The 21,848-nt window shown below is 38.3% G+C and overlaps 1 long non-coding RNA gene across 3 annotated transcripts; it reads left to right on the top strand.

Moving 5' to 3' along the window:
- The first annotated feature begins 3,174 nt into the window (after positions 1–3,174).
- On the top strand, positions 3,175–17,881 carry LOC107078583 (uncharacterized). 3 transcript variants are annotated; one of them, XR_001479542.2, is made up of 8 exons: positions 3,175–3,398; positions 4,175–4,309; positions 5,026–5,242; positions 12,656–12,766; positions 13,224–13,462; positions 14,075–14,287; positions 15,392–15,580; positions 17,094–17,881. It is a non-coding gene; the product is annotated as an uncharacterized lncRNA (long non-coding RNA). The 3 variants fall into 3 exon arrangements; XR_001479541.2 differs by lacking the exons at positions 15,392–15,580; positions 17,094–17,881 and having other exon boundaries at positions 4,130–4,309; positions 14,075–14,602; XR_001479540.2 differs by lacking the exons at positions 15,392–15,580; positions 17,094–17,881 and having other exon boundaries at positions 14,075–14,602.
- The last annotated feature ends 3,967 nt before the right edge of the window (positions 17,882–21,848 follow it).

Raw genomic sequence — 21,848 nt, forward strand, 5'->3', positions numbered from 1 at the left:
GATTCGAACACACAACCTGCCAGTTGGTAGTCACGCACCTAGACCAGTAGGCTACAAGACAGCTCGCATGATTAGGCAGGCGAAACAGCCCTAAACAGCCCTGTCGCAGTACACGGATATAATCATACCGTTATTAAATTCTTTAGATACGCGATTCCATATTATATTCCCTTTTAATCAAATTCTAAAAGTATGCTTGTTGACTCCGGTATCACGTTAGTTAAAGACTTCGAAGCTTACAATGTTTAGGGAGAAATGGAATACTGGTGTGTATTTTTTTCTTTAAAGTACCAAGACCAGCTATATACTGTATGTTTACGTTCCAAAATTAATATCGTTTATGGCCTTCACACGCATTACAGTATGCTCCTATTCTTTTTATGCTCAGCTACTAAGATTTCCCTTCAGTGGTAAAATTCAATATCTACAACAGGCACAGTAAAGACGTTTACAGTAAGTCTTTCTACGACAGACCAACGGACCACGAGTGCCCCTGGCGGTCAACCAATCACGCACCGTGGTACCCCGTGTCATCTTACCTGCGGTACGTGTCTGTACCGCACACTTTGAATGGCTGCAACTGTACAATACTCCTGATACTGCCTACAATCTAAAACACTTTCTCATTATGGGAGAAAGAAATCTAGAAAGGTTTCAGAAGAAATCTTTTTACAGATCTTTTGAATAACATGTTTTCCAACCCTGTCCAGACATCTTGAATAGAAGACAGATTGGCCTGCCGACTCTGCACAAGAAACTGAAGATGTGCCCCCTAAATTGATCTTCTCTGCTTGCTTATATGGTCAGTTTCCAGCACATTTAATATGAATGTGACAGCATATCAACTACTTTATATTAAAACTGTCAACTATTGTCATCTATCTACATTTTTAATTTTAATATATCTTTTAAGATAAGAAGGGCAGAGGGGTATGTTCACGACAGCAGCCATATCACCCTGCAACTCACAACTGGCAACCCACTGAAGCTAAGCACGTGTGAGTCTGGTCAGTACCTGGATGTGAGACCTGGGAAAAACTGCTGGGAGAGGTGTTAGTGGACCAGTAGGGGATGCGGTCTGCGGGCCATGTGGGTCCTAATGCCCCAGTAGAGTAATGGGGATGCTATACTGCAAACAGGCACCGTCCTTTGGATGAGATGTAAAACAGAGGTCCTGACTCTCTGTGGTCATTAAAAATCCCAGGGTGTTACTCTCCAAAAATAACCCTGGTGTCCTGGCCAAATTTCTCATTGGCCCTTACCAATCATGGCCTCCTAATAATCCCCATCTATGAATTGGCTTCATTACACTGCTCTCCTCCCCACTGATAGCTGATGTGTGGTGAGTGTTTTGGCCCACTATGGCTGCTGTCGCATCATCTAGTTTGAACTTTGTAGGTGTTTGTCTCTTCAAGCACATATGTTTTTTTATATTACTTTAATTGTTTTTTTAAATCATATTAACTTACCCTTTTTCTATGGTAGTAACAGCCTTATTTCAATTGCCACATTGTGCCTCTTCTCATTGTTAATCACCATGGTAATTAATTCAATATATAATTAAGGAGCTCATTGTGCTTAACAGTATCTTTCCAACACTGTTAATAAACCTGACCTTACCCATCTCCTGAAAAGTTCACGACTCAATGCCCATTCTAAGCTTGTCTGCACCCTCTAATTATATTGCTGGATTTATTTTTTTAAATTTGAGTGCTAATATGAGGCCAGAATTTAATTGCAGACAATAGTTTCGGGCATTACCCTTTAGCTACACACAGGGGCATTAGAGATGAAAGTGAACAAGTGCTTTGTAACGCATCCTGAGTGAGTTAGTTTTTTAGTCGGCCATTTTCTAACAGCTTTATCCAACACAGCATCATGGGGAAGCCAAAGACTATTCTGACAAGCAACAGCTGCAGGGCGGGATACACTCTGGATGGCACACCAGTCGATCACGGGGCACACACAGACACAGACACACACACTCACACCAGGACCGATTTTACCGCACTGCCAGGCATCGGTGCTAACCACTGCGTCACTTTGCTAAAATCAATTCGGTTCTTAAGCTGATTCAAGCTTTGAGCAAGAAGAAGAAAATTATGCACTAGTGGGCACTGATGGTAATACTGTAATACTGCCTGTGACAGCTCTAAAAATGGTTGGCTGCTTAGTCTTTTTTACTGCATCATTAGTGACACTACAGTCGTTTGATAGGACTTAGTACAGCTTGAAAGCACTGCAGTACATGATTAGAATCAAATTTGATAATTGCCCGCAGTGAAATATTTTCTATACTGGCAGGCAAAGAGCCCAGTGTAGGAAGCAGTGGGGTTACATTAGAAAAAAAGTGCTTTGTCTGGTTTGTCTGAAGAGTAAATTTATTTATAGTTAAGTTTATTGGCAGGATAAAACCCCTTAAGAGCATCATCTCATTTTAAATTATTAAAATGTTTCTTTGACATCTTTTTCAGCAATATTTTTATTAAATGTTAGAATTATACAATATACAGCACATAGGATTGTTTATGTTAAAATAAAGTAGCATTGTTACAGTTCTTATTCTAAGAAACAGAATTTCAACCGCATAGCACAATATAGATAATTTTACAGGTGCAGTCTATTAAATAAATTGACATCTAGTTTTTGAAATGTCAAGAAGTTAAAACTGATATGATCTCTACGGTAGATATTGAAAATTTACTAACAGATAGAATAAAAATAGTCCAGAATTCTTTCTGTGCTGTTGAATAAACAGGATTGTATATGAGAAAGACAGCAAAACATCAATCAATGCTTCTGCCATGGGCAGGTACAGTAGATGATAATGCGAGGAACATCCCCAGAAAGACAACCTGTAGCATCAAGTCAAATCAAACATGTGACCTCAGACAAACATAAAGCAAACAGACAGGTCCCAAAACTGGAACCAATCTTTGAAAATAAATGAAGGTAATATGACTTGTCTCCTCTGTTACTTATAGTCTTGTTTTTACCAGTGTAATTCAAAGAAATGTATGTGATGCTCTCTTTAAATATAGCTTAGCAAACATTACTGTGAAAATGTCACCATATTACATCACAATTGAGACCTCTTGTGATGTCATCAGAACCCCTGACATCAAGGTTCTAATCTTTCAAAAGCACAAACCAAGTGGGTAACAGGGCATTAAATGTTTGGCTTTTGCAGAGAGAAGAAGCAAGGAATGAAGACTATATTGGCAGCTTTTGGACTCCTTGTATGGGGAGAGCAGTTTGCTAATGAAAAGAGGGCCCCAATCTCTGCAGAGCTCTGCTTGGTGCCCACTGAGGCTGAACTGCTGACCAGACATGAGGAGGAGCTGTGGAGGCTGGGGATAACCAGACAGTAAACTGCCCAGGTCCCTGAGGACAAATTGGTAGGCAACAGGATACACCCCTTTTCTTTATAAACATGAAAACTACTGGAGTGTGCCTTGAGCTCTATATTTAATATAAACCCAACATACAGTAAGAGTGATTGGCTGGTTATGTGATTTTGACTTCAAGTTTGTATACTGTAAATTTTGTATTGTCAAGTTTGTATCCTGACCTGTTTTACTTATTTGTCATTGTGACCGACAAGCCATAAGCAATTCACGAGGAACGACAACGCCCAAAATCAAAGCGTAATGAACTATTGTGGAGTGAATATTTGGCTGAACCCGCTTGGCTGAGGGCCGACCTCCTGGCCATAGGATGAGGAGGCCAGGACCCCCCAGCAAAGTAACCAAGGGGTAGCTGCAGAGGTGGAGGTGGAGTTGGGGGTGGAGGTGGGATGCAAAAGTCGCATGCGAGGGAGAGAGATATCGCATTTGGTATTTATAGTGTTCGGTGGGGGAAGGATGAAGGGAGTGATTGCTAATCGCTGACGTCTGGGAATGATTAAGTGTGGTTGTTGTCATCCTTCCCAAACTTTAGTTAAATAAACTCCATAAGGTAACTGCAGTCACTCCATTTCTCATCTGGGGTTGATCTTCTTGCAATAACCACTACAATAAAATGTAGTGGTTATTACAATATGTTATTTAACCCCCATGCATACATACAAATATATACAGTATTTTTTTTCTTTTTGATAAGTTCAACTTTTGTTTGATATTTCTATCAGCACAACAGGTTCCACTTGATCTCTGACTCCGCAGTTTCTCTCCAGATGATCAGGACCCTGGACCCCTTGTCCACAGAGACAGTGAGGGCAGGCTGCCGTCTGTGTGTGGAGCACAGTGGGCTCCTTCACCTTCTGTGCTGTGTCCTGGTCTGGATCAAGAGGCGTCTCACACAGAAATAGGTTAGAGTCTGTATGGTCAGACTGTGGTAAAAATGCTTTATCCACTGGGAAAAGAAAACTACAGTACAGTAGGAGGCTAAGAACTGTCACTGCTAATACAGCCAACACAGTTATTTATATTACCAAATCTGAGTACAGCACTACCATGCCGAAAGCAATAAGTGTTTAATATTTGAGTAGAGGTTTTGAATATGACTGTCTGATTAAAGCAAATATTGTTAAACAATAATGTTGTTCTCTTCAGTAAATATCAGCATGTGGCTGGTTAAGTTGATTAAGACTTCGTCCATCATCAAAGTTCCTCACTCACTGCAGAAACTGTCTGAAATTTTACCATTCAAGGTTATTAAACTGGCATATCAAATTGTATGGAACAGCAATATGGATGCATTTAATCACATTAAAAAGATGTTGTCTCTCCTAAACATAATGGTTATAAATATTGTAATTTCGTAGTTTAATGAGAAGATGTGAGAAAGATAAGGCATTCTGTCGATCATATATTTTGGTTGCTTGTAGTTTAATGATCACATTATTTAATCAAACTGTTTCTTAAAGGATGTCATTGGACCAATTACAAGAATGTAGCAGAGAACATGTAGAATTCACTGTGTTAAGAAGTGCCTCTTATCCTGAATATTCCAAAGCTACATTTATATTGTGATTGCTTTTCCACCTATTATAATATATCCTGGGCTGTAATATTCTCTTCTCAGGGCTGGGCTCTAGGAGCTGCAGTGATGCCCTGCCATGACTGTTTCCAGAACGATGACAAACAGAGAGACACCAAAAACACAATCAAACAGCAGAGCCCTGTCCCTTACACTGATCTCACAGAGCACACCAAGAAGAGGAAGAGGAAGAGGAGAGGCAAGGCATCTTCATAGCTTCACACTGTGGATAACTGCAGTACCCAGAAGTGAACACTAGGAGGTGCAGCATAAGATCTTAAACTTAAAAGTTTAACTCTGCTTCTTAGTTTCTTTATTCTTATAAAGAAATATTTCACTTTTAGGAAAATATTTGTTACTTTGATAAATCCCTTTCTTTGTTTTGTTTTAATGTTACTGTATAACTACAGTACCTGTATGAAATATACTAGGTCCTGGATACTGTGTCTTAATAATGACTTTGCTCTACCTAAATTGTTTATTCCTCTATTTTTAAGCCATCTGCAAATTTGACACAGTTAGCAATTGCCACACTGTACTAACTATCAGAACACATTATGGGGTAATCACAGCTACCAGTGTAACTTCAACTTCAATTGCCAATTAATCAATTGCAATGCCAAAGTGATCTGGAACAATATCAGTCCCACTGATAAAGTGAGGCTCCTGCTACTGCTATCAAGCAGTGTCAGGTTTATCGGGGGAACTATACACAGTTTCGGTTCATATGCCACACTATCAGGGAGGGGGATCTTTCACAGGTTACTACATCTACTGATTTACAAACATTACATTCCTTCTTAGGTCATACTTTTATGAATATGTAGTTCAAGTGGGTAGCTGCGTCAGCATGCATTGGCTGCAAAGGTACAAATAATAGGTTTATTAGGTGCTCACACCTAAAGAAGGCTCCATGGCCAAAACGTTGTTTTCTTTCTTCTTTTTCAGCATGGAATAAACCTATTACTTGTTCCTTTTATGAATATGTCAAGTTCATACCTAAATATGCTTCCATCATGGATCCCTTGAGAGCACTATTTTGTTAAACTTAATGCCTTACCCATTCAAAAGCTAATCTACAAAGTAAAACAGTTGATTGTGAATGGTCCAACTCTAATACTGTTTGATCCTGCATTATGCACTATTGTTACAACCAATGCTTTGGACTATCTACAATAGGTGCCGTTTTTATTCAATATTATCCAGATGAAAGACAGAACCATTACAATACATTTGCAATGCAGAACACTTGCCAAAGTAGAATTAAAAGTATTTCACTATGCAGGAAAAAAGCTCCTGCATGTCTGGAGAAAAATGTAGAGCTTACCTGTGGGGATGAGAGTTTACTTTGCAAACAGACTGTAGCCTGTTGAGCACACTTTTTATAACTAAGGTTAGGAAGAGGGGGGATATGCATTGCCAAATGGTCAGCTTGGTTACAGTCTTTCAATTACACAATTCAATACAAACCAACCAAGTTCAGAAAGCTTTGCAACCAACTGTTTATTTCCTTTACCATTACCTACTGTATTGAACTGCAGATTGCATGCCTGAAGATAACACAGCAGTAGTTTCATTTACAGTACAAATGCCCTTCAAACTACTATTAAAGCAGAAGTACTGTCTTACAGTATGTATCTAGGACATATCCAACTGTGTGAAAAAGGAAGTGAATCCAAACCTTTGAGCCTACTTCAGAATATTTGTATTTGCAAGGCAGTCTTTCATCAATTTCCCTACGGGATTAATAAAGTATTATCTATCTATCTCTTGAATATGATCAGTCATCAAAGAATTGTAGAAACAAAACAAAGACTACAAGATTTATACCGGTGGGCTGGACAAGTATAAGATGCCATTCACTCTTGTTAAATGTATCGATTGCATGACAACACCTTGTCCTGATTGTTCAAGGGACAAACTTGCATATTGTAAAATGTGGCATTGTGGGACCTTTTGACTGTTGTTTTGCTATTACTCTGATAATTGTAGTAAATAGTTATAAACTGATTTTACCTCACAAGTCACATCTGCTACTGATTTATGAATTCTCTCAATTTTAGCACAGCAGGCATTCCTAAAGAATTAATTTCAGACAATTGTTCAGTTTGTTTCAGCAGAATGTGAATCTTTCTTCAGAGATAGAAATATTGAGAACAGGAAGTCTACGGGCAAATGGTTCAAACACACAACAAGACAAGGGAGGACCCAAGCCAAGAGACAAATCGTAGAGACAGGGTCCTCAAGAAGATGGTAGAAATGGAAGTGAAGAGTACCAAAGGTCTGAGCGCTGAAAGATCCAGGCAAGAACAGGGCATGCCCCAGAGGAAACAGAGAGTGCAGTGGCCCAAAGCTATTGAGTGGCTCAAGTGGGCCCAATCCAATATGAACATAGGCACTGTATAGAAAAACATGTTTGCCAGTGAAGTATAGAAGAAGCAAGAAGCACTGATAACCATGGTATACAATATGGGCTGTGAAAGATTTGGAATACAGAGCAAGAAGGCAGCACCTGTAATGGAACTGGCCAGCTGGAGTCAGTGGGGAATTAAAGCCATAATGGAAGACCTCAGGCAGCTCAGAAACATTATCACAGAGCACGGGAAAAGGAGAAGCAAAGCCTGAAGGAGCTGGGAGACCCACTCAATAAACAACTGTGCAGCTCAGCATGCAGAAAATCACAGGAAGGTGCAATCCAGGAAAAGGGCAGAGTTTACATCAAACCCCAACAAATTTGCGACAAGATTATTACAGCACAAGAAAAGTAGGAATCTGAAGTGCTCAAAGCCAAAGGTAGAGGTGTATTTGAAGAAGATGTATAGCAATCCATTAAGGGAGCAGGCCCTGGGAGAGCAGGAATAGCTCTTAAGCTCTCTTATGCCACAAATGGAATTTGATATGGCAGAACCAAATGAGACTGAAAACAAGGATCTAGCAGCTTTTGAGAATGATATGAAGGAAAGGGAAGATTCCATAGAGCTGGAAAACTGCACAGGAGTGCTTCACTGTAATGGAAGTCCAAAAAAACAGGGACTATCTCTCTCCTTCACATGGAAGAAAAGATCTTCCTAGCTTTTATCACCAGTAGAATGACCCAGTACATGCTGGAAAATCAGTATATAGATATAACATCACAAAATGGCAGAATACCAGGAATATCAGGCTGCCTAGAACATAATAGTGCATTAGCCAAATCATCAAGCGATGAAGGAGCTCAATGGAAATCTGGCAGTCTTATGGCTAGATTAGACCAATGCACTTGGCTCCATTTCACACCAGATAGTTTTCACAATTCTCAAGAAATATCACATGCCCTGCAAAATCCATGTGATTCTGAAGAATTACATTGATGGATTCAGGATAAGGTTCAAGAGAAAGAGACTCGTGCGGCTGATTGGGACTGGCTGCACAATCTCTTAACTTGTTTGCTGCAGAATTACATCTGCTTCTGGAGTAAGCTGGAAGAACAAGCTGAGGACTAATGATGAAATAAAAAGTACAACCAACAGCCTTTAGGGGTGACATGACAATAATGACACAATCAGGCAAGGGAAATGGATGGTGGAAGAGTTTATTAAGTGGACCAGGATGACTTGTAAGGCCAGTAAATCCAGGAGTCTGGAGCTAAAGAAAGGGAGAGTGGATAATAGCATCTGGTTCAGAACTGGAGAAGAAGAGTCACAAAGCTAGGTGTTACCAACACAGGATCGTAACAGGAATACTCTGGCCTCTCGTGGTTTATGACTGCCCAATAACAACAGTTGTTACCTTCTGTTTTCTTCATCATCACCACAATCGGTGAAACAATTCAGAAGACTCAATTTTCTCAATTATATCCTGTTCCACTAGTTTTAGCTCCTGAGAAACTTAATCTCTTACTGATTCTAGTGGACTGGTTCAAATCGGAACCTATTTTTAGTTTAAGCACAAAACCATGTGCACAGCAAAAGTTACATTACTGAGTGATGAAATTGTTGACACTGGTTGCATGGAGGAAAAATTAGGTAGTATTGCAACCATTCACTAACTAAATGTTCAACGCAATAAAACTATATCTGCCTAATATAGAAGTGTCTTTGTTTATATTATAAAAATCAGTATGCTCAGTTTGACTCATAATTTAGTCACATGAAGTAAACCAACCAAAGAAAATGGATACCTTAAATATGCTACAAAGTACTGTAATTCAAGCAGAGAGACTCTGGTAGTATGGAAACAGTTGACCTTGTATCATACATCAAGTTAAGTGAATACAGTATGCCATTTCTTCAGATGCAGTACAGTAACGGGACATAACCTTTTCTGGAATGTAGATACTTGTTTTTTTCATGCTAAAGTCAGTCACTTTAGGAGTAATTACTTTATATAATTCTCTGGAAGGCAAACTGTAGCAGATTTTCACAAAATGTCCTTTTGTCTTACACTTATGACACTGTGCATCTTTTGCAGGGCATCCAGCATAATTTGCAGTGTGCTGTGTTGATCCACACTGAAATGTGTCTTTTTCTGGGTATTCACAGCTATGGACATTTGTATAGGCAATCTTGTTCTATTTTTATTCTAATTGTTCTGTGAGCATAATTTATCAGGCCTCTGTGCAGGATTCATGGCTTGTACGGTACCCTGATTCAATGTTTGTGCCTCCACCACTGCTGATTCAATCTAGCTTGCCATTGTACTAGCTTTTGCAAGCGTTAGCTCAGTTTCTAAAAACAGTATCTCTGATTGGAGAAAATGTGTTTTTTTCTACAAACTGATCTCAGATCATTGCATCTGTAAGATCTCCAGATTACATGAAACAAGCATTTCTCGCAAAGCTGTAACATACAGTACTCCGTAGCTCTGTCATTATTTCACTGCCCGCGCTAGCAAAATTATAACATTCAGCAACCACATACTGTACACATTCCATGCAACAACGTTCTTTAGTGCATTAAGAGCAGTTTCATATTTTTCATGAGCTGAAAGCAAAGTATCACAAATATGCTGTTCTTCTGCTCCGAGGCAGTTAATAAGTAAAGCATGTTTTCTCGCTTTGGGTAGGTTCCCATTATTAACAGCAAGCATTAACAGTAGAGTTTTGGATCCAAGCAGTAATAGTCATAGTAAGCTCACCCTAGTGTGAAAGGTGCTTCTACAGGATCAGTAGAGGCACACTCATTGTCAATATGTACCGTTCAGCTCAATAACAGTATCCAACAATGCCAAATTAGAGATGAGCTTTGAACTCAACTAGCTAAGGAGGCTATGAAAGTCATGTTAGAAATGAACTTCCTCCTAAATGTCGGAAGCCCTTCAATACTTACAGTATAAGCATCTTTTGCCTTCTTCATAATGTTATGCATGCAGTAGTCCTCAATAGTTTTGAATTCAAAACACGAGTCAACCAAGGGTGTTTCATACACCAGCCCTATTTTCATTGTTTTTTTTTCTGCTGTGCGCCATTTGAAAACATACAAGCTCTTTTCTGGAGCACAGCTGACCTACTGATCAGATGGTAAATTCAACATAAGACTTATAGACTCACTAAACACCTGTATGCTAATTGTGTCACAGTTTGATTTTCCAGATTGTTTTCAACATGATGTACAATATATGAAAAGATGGAGCTTAGACTTAATATTCAATAGAATAAAATTTCCATAAGCAGACTCCAAGTGTACAGTACATATCCCAGATCCATTGGCTTGGATTCAAGATTAGTGTCCGTGGCATATATTTATACTGAGTATGGCCTTTAACTGAACAAGATAGGGGAGAAGTATCTGGGAAAGATCTCAGCACTAATATCCAAAGATGTCAGAATGAGGAAGCAAAGGGAAAGCATTAAGGAGAGCCCAAGCTCACCATGACTGGGTTCTGCAGTACACTACCACATGTCTCCCGAGACAGCAAATGCTCAGCCTGAGGTGTACAGTCATGGAAGGAATTAAACAGTTTGTCTTGTGGTTCTCATGCTCAAGATGGCATCTTTTAAAAAAGGAGTTCCCAGACCTGGTTGTGAGGGACCCACAAACATGCTGTTTTTTTTTTGTTTTAACCAAGTACAACCAAATACTTAGTAAAGCCTCTTACAACAATGACACTGCACATTAAGTCACAAGGGAGTTTTGGCTGGAGAAATTCTACATCTGTTTTCATTTTGCTAAAGAAAAATGTTATGAGGGGTGGCCATACATTACAGGGCTCAGGTCACATTTAGACTTCAAGAAACTATTTTGAAAAGAAAGGCTGGTGTTTTTAATGATGAAGAAACTCTTGTTTTGCAGACTGCGCATGTATCAGAATTGAGTGGAGACTTTCTCTATTTTATGTGTCTCCACTCAGCTCTCTGTACTTATTGGTTGCCATGGGACACTGTTTTAAATTCTTCGCTTCCTGTGTCTGATCTTAATGTTTCAACAGCCAACAGAAGGGATCTAATTCCTAATCTAAATGATTTTCATGTAAAAAATCAGTCCCCTCCCATTTCCCTCACAGTCACTCAAGGTGTACCTTGTACAAACCTACTCATATTTTGGGAGTGTCCTGTGATAAAGCACTTTTGGGTCTAAATTACTAATGCGCTTTCAGATTTAACTGGGATGACTGTATCCCTGAGCTTTTGACTGCTTTTTCTCAGTAATAATTCCAGAGTCCAGGCACAATATATTCTGTTTGCAGGTCTAAATGCAACCAGAAACTCTATTTGTCAAGGTGGGATGAGTGCTGAGATTCCTTTTAATTGCATCTGATTGCACTCGTTTTGCAGACTTTATAAAAGTAAATTAATCTAGGTTGTATTTTGCTGGTGAAAAAACTGACAGCAATTTCAGGTGTTTTCTGTTATCTTCTGCTCTTTTCTTCTTATTTTTTATATTGTGAGTTCCTTTTTTTTGTATTGTTAATTTGCATCTTTAGTATATTTGTATTTTATTTGCTTTATTCTGCTTTCTCAGTATTTTAACAAAAAATATTAAAACAGAAATCTATCATTTCATTTTTACCAGCATTGCAATGACCATCATTGTCATTTTCTAGTCTGATCGTGACATTCAATAAGATGTATTTACAGTAAGAAAATAGTAAAAATTAAGATGGCACCTTATTAGACCAATCAAGGGGTAAATATATTATTTATAGAAATGTGAAATAAAAGGTTTAATGGTTAAAGTTGAAATTATTTAAATAGTATTATTGTTAATAATATTATTTTGTTGTTGTAATTTTTACTACCTTAGTTTTTTAAAATAACATTAGAAAATGTAGGACTGATGGTAACTGATGTCTGTGAATGGATATGTACTAAACTAGAATTCCATTGTTGGGGAAATCAGTAAAGTTGTCCTTGGTGTGGTTCATGCTAAAATGTACCTAGTTTGTATCTGGAAAACTGGCAGATATTTTGATTAGTACTACTGTAGTGTATTACATTTTGCATACATGTATTTTGAAAAAATATTAATACTCATGAACTGATGTCACATGTTGCATCACAAGTGGCCTTCTGTGATGTCATTAGAACCCTTAGCATCAAGGTTCCAGTCTTTCACAAGAACAAGCTACTGATGAACTAGGCATTTACTGTAGTGTCTGGCTATCATAGTGAGAAGATGCAGGCTGTGAAGACCCTACTGGCAGCTTTTGGGCTTCTAATGTGGGGAGGGCAGTTTGCTAATGGTCCCAATCTCTGCAGAGATCCACTTGGTGCCCACTGAGGCTAAACTGCTGATCAGACAGGAGGAGGAGATGTGGAGGCTGAGGAAGGATAGACAGAAGACTGGGCAGCTCATTAATAGGCTCCTCGGTAGGCAACAGTGGGCAATGCTAATCTATTGTACTGGGCTAACAAATTCCTTCCTTTTTAAGTTAAATAAACAGTAGTTATTCCATAATGACTTTCCAATTTATTGTTCAATTAACAAGTTTTTTAGCACCAAAATATTACTACTTTATTGACTCGTTAAGATTGGGATAGAGTATACAATAATTTCACCAGTCATATTCTGATGTGATATTATTATTAAGGTTATATTAGCCAGTACAAAAGGTTATCATATAATTTGTTCATCCATATGAGCAGTCATTCAGCTGCCTAGAAAGGCCTTCATATGAAACTGATCATAAGGAGAATCCACCAGCGAAAAGCCCAGAGCCAGTGGCTCTATGTAACTCAATTTCATACAGTGAACAAATTTTCCTAAAATCTTTATTAAAATTCCTACTGTATTTGATCAATTCAACTTTATTATTCCTTCTGACAGCTTAAAGCATCCCACTGGCAGCCTCAGGAAGTGAATGGTGTAAGCTTGACCTGTGACCCACCAGAATGTGAGGAGTGGGGAAGAGCTCTGAGAGCTGGGCCCAGATGATCAGGACCCTTGACCCCTTGTCCACAAAGACAGTGAGGGCAGGCTGCCGTCTGTGTGTGGAGCACAGTGGGCTCCTTCACCTCCTGTGCTGTGTCCTGGTCTGGATCAAGAGGCATCTCACACAGAAACAGGTAAGAATCTGAATAATCAGACTGATTAAACTGTACCTTGCTGGTAGTAGCAACAGACGGTACAGAGCCGGAAATGTCTTCTCTAACACAGCACACACAGCCACGATTTATTTACAACTAATAGATCAATAATTCTTTCCAAAAACAAAAATATTTTTAGAAGCCATTTGTAGTTTTGAGTATTACACAGTATTTGTATTTTAAATAATATAGTATTCCAGCAATTTTTATTAATTTTATCCTAAGCAAGCTTTCAGATCACAATTGGGTCAAGCCCACTCATTTGGGTTTAATCGCTTATTAACAATCTAGCTAGGACTAGATCCATCCACCACAAATTCGTAGGATCAGAAGGGAGGAATGAAGTGATCTGAGAACACTATAATCATAGACATTCGTACTGTTATATCCCATATTAAAAATGGTCATATTTGATGTTGGCACTTTGATGAAACATATGTTCCTAATATGAGGTTTAAGATACTTTTTGCTTGTCCCAATCATGACCTTAAAAGTTACCATTTACAGTAATAGCTTAATATCTTAGGGCAAGAGAGCAGTAGTTGCTGACAGCAATAACAAACCTGAGCTCTAATGCTGCTCTATCCTTAGGGCTGCAATTGCCCAGAGAAGACCCTGACCTGGCTGTATGCCGAGAGTAAGGAGAGGGACACAAAGAGACATTGGACAGCAGAGCCCTAACCCTGGTACTGAAAGTACAGAGCACACCAAGAGAAGGAAGAGCAGAGAGAGGGCATCTTAATAATTGCCTCTATGGATCCCTGCAGTGCCCAGGAATGAACACCAGGGGTCCCAGTGTATAAGGTCTGATGAAAAGTGTGCTACTAGATTAACATTTCAGTTGAGGAATATTCCAGTGCAACGACATTTGTGTTAAAAGTCTTAATTGAATTACTTCCTCCAAAAAATAAAGTCCTTAATTTGATAAGTTTGATTTATTTGTGATGCAATGAGTTTCAGGCTGCTCTGTTATTTCTGCATGTACTGTACAGCCAAGATAAGGCATTTTGGATTCCTCAGTCACCTGTTTGTGCTCTCCTGAAACACATTCCCTTCTGAGAAAATGTGTAAAAAGATTTGTTGTCACCAACTGTAATAAAAATGTGTTTTGACCTTGAACATCAGTGTATCTTTAGTTAAAATAAAATAGTTGAAAATATACTTTAATGATCATTCTCATTCATCTTATTCAACTTGTTCACTGAGACAAAAAGCTTTATAAAAACTAACATCTGTATTTCCCTCCACACTGAAGGCAAAATGCTCCAACTTTTGGTAGGTTGTGTAAACGTTTGGCTTCAATCTCTGGACATACTGATTCAATGTCAAGATGATTGATGTGCAAATCTGAACCGCAACTCAGACACCCTGAAAATGTATGAAAAGGATTAATGGTTTATGAAAGTGGAATAATTTATCATAATTTATCAAAATCAACTGTCTTAATAAGAGTGTAAGAACTGCCCTAGGCTTGTTCTGTTTGATTGTTTGAACACCTGTAATACGTTAATTGGTTATGAGAAGTTAATGTTGCTTGGGTGATTGATAGTTTATCCATCTGATCTTGTGCTGGGGTAGGGCAAAGCTTCAGAGCAGACTGCCTTTGGAAAGAGACAGTTAGGCCTGGCTTTATTTGTCCCATCAAGAAAAAAAGCACATTTCTGAACAGCTTACAGAACAAAACTATTTCCTCTTTAAATTTCCCTGCTTCCTTTTTTTTAATTAAGGAAAACCTCTGGGTTTTTTAGCTTTTTGGTTTTCTTGTGTGTTTTTGATGACGAAAGCTGAACTCTGGAATTTATGTGGCATTTTGGATTTTCTACCTGTTGTAATGAAATCTAAGAAAGAAAAACATAAGACCTGTTTGCTACTAAAATCTTTCTAAAATTTTTATCTCATTGAAAAAAGGACAAAATTCTTCGCTTGAAAAGAATCAGGAACAACATGAGAATTGAAGAGCTCCTCTCCTGTTTGTGCACTTCTTGGTGATATCATTCATACACTCTACCCCGAGAAGGACTGACCTACTGTAGTTGAAGGGGAAAGACCTGTTGCTCGCAGTCCTCACAAGGATCCAGAACCCTGGCAACGGGAAGGGTAAAGAAGAGAAGACTGGAATTTCTATTCATTGCAAAAGTATTCATTACTTTGTTTGGGTTTAAGTGCATTGCAGAAACAATGTATGTTTAGTTCTCGTTGCTTACCCATAGTCTAAGGCTGAATTGTTGATGATAACGTTTTTGAATACAAAAAAGTATTATATACAATTATAATAGATGTGCCAAATGCTCACTGAAAATTCTTTTTCAGCACTTTATTGTAAAATATAGAAGGATGACTCTCAAAAATGTCTGCTGGCATTTTAAAATTCAGGTGCAACTTTAATTGTAACTGAACAATACTGGGGGAAGTCCCCTATAGTTGTTATTGTTGGTACTGTACATCCAGCTCTGAGAAAATCTCCTGGGAAAGGATTACATACAGTATTACTGTTGAGATAATGCTAAAGATCAAGATACATATGGAAAACATTAGCTGTGAAGGAATAAAATGGAGGTGTTTATTCAACATTAAATTGCAGTGGGGTTAGTTATCACACACAGTATGCTAAGTAGTTATAAGGTACAGAGTGTAACTGTCACTGAATGTGCAGCAGTACCATCCAGGAGAATGTGGGCAGCAGTGCAGGGTGTTACTTTAATCTGTCTGCTTTAAGTACCATGAAACACGAACAAGACTTCTCCATTGAAAACTGCATCACAGTGCATTTGGAATGGAAAGCAGGAGGAACTACTCTACACAAAGTTTTGGAGTATAGAACAAACTATACAGCCATTTTGATTAAGCAGATACTCTGGCTTCATTCAAGAAGCAGCAGAATGATCTTTAAATCCACTAGCTACCAGCAATTAAACTACTGTATCTAAATTAACTAAACACTGCGACAAATGGTCTCTTGTTTCTTTTCTGTTTTTACTGCCCTTGGAAATGTTGGTGCCCTGCAAATCTAACTAATGTGCTTAACTTACAGTATGTTAACAAGGTATAATGTGGTGATTGCTCATTTGAAGGGTGTTTAAATAAATGTGTGCTTGTACATTTTATGGAGTTTGTACTAGCTGTTGAAAGGAAGTAATTTGTGGGTGCACAGGTAGAATTCTGTTGAAATGAGAGAGGGTAATTTTCATTGAAATGTATAGTAATGCATGAAAAGAATAGGTTGATTTGCAAGTTACAGGACTACAGCACCTGTTTTTGTACACTGATTCATTGCTTCCATTACAATAGAAAGGACGCTTTCTTATGCTTCACCAATTAACTTGCAAGAGGAAACTTATCATCCTGGAAAGTTAAGTCCAAAATGTTGTCTTCTTTTACACATTTTAGCCTGTTGCCTTAGCTTTGCAACTCTGTAGGTATTATTAAGTTAACTCTATTTGTCCTGGAACCTATAAAATATCAATATTGTGCTAGACTGGGTTGTGGTATGCTTTGTTTAATTAGGAGGAAGATCTGGGGTTGGACAAGCTCCAGTTAAATTCTACAAGATATCTCACTCAAACAATAAACATTTCTTTAAATTAGTGCATTTTGCTGTGTGTTTTCACAGAACCCTTCATGAACCTGAAAACAAGCCAGAAAATCAGAGAAACGTACTGTAAGTCTTCAGTCTAATTTTGAAAACGCAGCCACCTGGAGCATCTTTTACACAGGTTGGCTTAGAAGCTATTCTTTATGCTTTAAGCTCTGCCCCAAGTTAGCCCCATCTTAACTACTAAGAGTCAGTAAAGATGGGGCTAACCATGTAGGAATTCCTAAGACTTTTTTTTTTACTTTGTGCATTTCTGCTATATTAGACTGGACATGCTCAGTGCTGAGAGACCTCCTAGGAAAAAAAAATGGTTTCCGCTGAAAGTGTAGATAGAAACTCTAGTGGTTACATTCTAAAATGTAAACTTAGAATGCCACTCACAATTTAAGCTTTAGATCATGTATTTCCAACTCCATTCTATTTAAATCCACAACACCTCAGAATTTGCTGGGAAAATCTATTATACTGTATATTTTCCCAATTAACCTATTGGTTTAGTTCAATTGGATCATTAAGAGAGGTGCTAGAATCAAAGCCTGCAGGATTGAGTTTAAATGAAAGTAAATAGCATCTAAACCTATTACTGGCCAGTACAGTATTCAGGTAGTCATTCTGATTAAAAATTTAAGCTTTGCTGTGATTAATATTTTTATTGTCTGAGTTCCTTAAAGGGCGGTGGCAATCTTCTCTTTCTTTCTCTCTGGATATGTGCATATGACTATTAAGTAAAATGCAGATAAGGCCAACATAATTTCTGAAATGTATTTTCCAAAACTTGCTCAGCTGGGTATATTAATGAAGACATGAATCAAAAAAAGTATGCCTGGATGTTTGAGATTGACTGCTTATGATGTGTATCTTCCTAAAGATCTTCAAAAAAGGTGTTTAAAGGATCCATAGCGAGGATTCTTCATAGTTTTTAAAATGTAGGCTTTTCCCAATATTCACAAAGACCAACTTTCAATGCCAAAATCCTTGACCCCAAGATTTATCCTTTGCAAGTACAGTAGGTCAAAATACTGAACAATCTATTAAAGGAAGAATTCACATCTTACTACATCTGCAATCATTCTTTTACTATTAGGGCAGTGGCTAATACAATTTGAAACTGGCAATCCTGTGCCATACAAGAGCATTGCAGAGTAGAAACCTTGATGGTAACAAATGTGGAAGTAAAGCCTTCACTTCAATCCTTTTCTTTTTCAAATCCATTTGCTGATGTATTTGGACTCATCTTTGAAACTTCGGCAAGACCTGAAACACAAAATATCAATAATCAATAATTATTTATATTTCTGACCATGGTTCTGAATGTACTCTTGATGCTATGCATAGGTTGTTTTGCTACTGTTTCTGGGAATCTTGGCTTTGTCTGTGTAATGGGTTTTGCTCAGGCTCACATTTTACTGTGGCTCTTTTACAGATCACAGTGACCTTAACACACAGCACTGTCTGAGAATTGGCAGTGATGTCATTATAGCAGTTTGGAGTTGTCACATTCTATAGACCTTCAAATCTTCTCCGTAGTCATAAAGCTGCACCCCAGCAGTCTCTCATTAGACACTGCAAACCAGTTTTGCAGACTTGCATATATGGCGGAGTGCTTAAGTCATGATGTAACAGATTTTTTCCAGTTTAAGTTAAAGCTTACTGGGAACCCCTCTCAACATGGACTTGCAGGTGTAGGATGTTCCCAGCAGCAAAACTACTGCAGTTTTCCAGAGTAATACTTTTGGTTCCTTTAATAAACCATAATAAGATAATTATACTCTAAGTTTTTTTAGTTTAGAAATATAAATTGTTTGTTTATTTCTTGCAGAGGATACCGGTGAATCAGTCAAGTTTTAAATTAAGCTAGGGACTAATGTATCAGGGTGCTTCTGCTCTTTAAGCAGTGACAGCAGTGTCTTCTGTGACAGATCCATTTTTATTTATGCAGATGTATGACATACAGGAAGGGTAGGCATCCCTTTTGCAGCTGGGTTCCTGCAGCTTTTAAAAGTACCTTTCAATTAGCACCTGAGTAATACATGGAAAAACACAAGTGGTTTTATTTCTAAATTGATTCAATTAAGTCATTGAGGTCCAAGATGAAATGAAAGGCAGAAAAAATTGCAGCACACAAGGACCAGAGCCACCTGTCCCTGGCTTACAGAAAGTGATGTGACAGGCTACAGGCTGCTCCATGCAGAGGATGAAGTTGCTTTTTAGCCTTGTGTCCCCTCTCTCTGTGTGAGTGTAATCTGCGTACAGACTCTCAGATTTGTCTCTCGGTTTATGCTGCTTCCTGGCTTGTGTGCTTGTCTGCTCAGCAGGGTCCTGCAGCCCCTCGCTGCCTGGGATGAGACTGGTCTCCATGGCAACCAAAAAAACTTGAGCGTTCCAATGGTGTTTACCAGGAAAAAAAAATAGATAGCAAGTTTCAGGCTGAGAAAAAACTGTACTAAATCCTGTACTAAATAATATGATCTTAGATCAAGCAAAAGAGTTATACAGAAGGTACAGCAAGCACTTAAGATTGATATTCTACCACTTGTACTTATGGAAATGATATGTTACTCATTTGACATTAACAAAACATTCTATGAGTCTTCTTCATTTGACTGCTAGTAGAAAATTGATCTGATGATTTTATCAAACTATTTCCTGAAAGAATCTTGGGCTTGACCTTTAACAGCATAGCTGAGCACAGACAGCACAGCACTACACTTACACTGGTTAAAGAACTAATGTGCCTCCTAAGGATATCTGCACTTCATGTAGGGTGGAGCAGTCCTTAGCCCTGACCCAACCTGTCTCCTCCAATTTCATCTCTTGTTTTCCCATTTCTGCTCCATTAGCACTTTTACTTACAGTATAAAGGCAAATAAGCTAGTGGGTATTGAAGTAAACCCATTTGTCCTCCTTTTGGGGGAGCAAGGTGTTAAAAAAAATGAATGAAGCTCTTTCATCAGAAACAATACTTAGCCATTAAATGCTGCGGTATCATTACTACTTATATTTGGAATTGGGTTGGGATGTGGCACGCATGAAATTTGTCAAGGCAGATGTCACAGTCAGGTTAGGAATATCTCTTTTTTTGTTATTTATTTCCCTGGTGGACACAAGTTATTCTCTGCTGGTGCATGTCACTCAGAAATTGCCCTGCAGTGGGAAGCCATCTGCTTACTTTCACTTTTATTTTATTTACATTGGTGGCATGACTTCTTCTCTCTGCTAAGCCTAGTTTAGGTTGACATGATGCCAGAATGGGCTTTAGAAGCTCTTTTTGTTCGGTCTCTTTTCGTTCTTTAATGTGGTATCCAGGGCTCTCACAGCGCAGTGCCAGAAGTGTGCCAGGGTTATAAGCCTTGTGATTGCTGCCAGCTTCAAATGCATGTTTGACTTGACTTCCGTTTCTATGCTGCAGCATGGCCCTGAAGACTTAAAACAGTGACAACAACTGGATATGTTTTCTACATTTTTTGAAGTGCTTCTAGAGTGTTTGACAATCCCAGCGTTCCACTTCTCAAGTTTGAAAAACTGGCAAGTTTCTCCCAAAAGGCTGGAAAAGATTCCTAAAACATGTTGGGTTTTTTTTTCTATAAAGGCACAGCTGTCTTCTGGGCTCTGCTCACAAGCCAAAGTCTATGAGCCATGCAGAGTATGGTCCTTTTGCAGGCACAGGCAGGAACAGAAAGCCACTCAGCTTGCCAAACATTGTTAAGGCTCTATCTGTTTCAAACCATTTCACATATTTTTTGTTAGGACAGATTCATCAATGTCACAGATGTCAAAGGTTGATGGCAGCCCAAAAACATCTTCTCACTTCTGCAGATGGGATGCCTCTAAGACAACACCTTGTCTATTACTGGCACATCTTGCTTAGATACTCTCCTGTTCACTACTGATGAAATCGGTAGTTACTGTATGTTGACTAATGAAATAAAACTTTATTTGGTATTTCCTGAATCATTCTACTCTCAGTGTCATCAAAAATGTGGATAGGTCTGAACAATGAATGAATGGATATTTGTGTGTTTTTTGCAAAATGTCACATAATATGTAATTGTAAGGTGATGCAACATTACATGAAACAATATAACAGAGTCTGGATTTTATATTTGGGTACACGCAAGGTTTGAACTAAGTTTTAAAAATTGAAGTGTCTAACTCAATCTGTGGAGTGCCTAATGTCTTATTAAGAACATGAGATACAGTAGATTACAAATGAGGAGACACCATTAACCCCACCTACTGTAGCTCATTCAGTATAAGTATAGTATGAGGAGTTAAATTCAAACCTACACCTCCAGAAGAAACACACGCCTGAACAGAGTGCACTAGAGTTCTCTCTTACCCTGACGTTTTTCATTTTGTTCCTTTCCATTACATTGTCTGTCTAATTGTTTAATTAACTGCATCGTTGTAATAATTCTAACAAAGCTCCAAGGTGTTTATAGGTAACTGTATCTTTAATGACTTGAAGAATGTAAATAATCAGCTGGGAAAGACTTGAAGAAAAAGCCCATGTATGTCTAAATAAGATCATTAGGATAATTGCTTAATAGACTATTCCAGATGGAACAAAAACTAGTCACTTGGCCCTACAGGAATTGAGTATGCTCCATACATACAGTAGATACAGTACAGTACTGTATATTTATATACTGTATATTACCAATATACAGAAAAATGTTTTCTGTGAGTGTGTGAGCTGTAAGTTTAGTGAAGTGAATGCTATGGCTCCCTGGAAGAGTACAAGCTAATAATAGATGTATTGTGAAACAGAAA

Source organism: Lepisosteus oculatus, chromosome 10, assembly GCF_040954835.1.
Source record: "Lepisosteus oculatus isolate fLepOcu1 chromosome 10, fLepOcu1.hap2, whole genome shotgun sequence".
Taxonomy (NCBI): domain Eukaryota; kingdom Metazoa; phylum Chordata; class Actinopteri; order Semionotiformes; family Lepisosteidae; genus Lepisosteus; species Lepisosteus oculatus.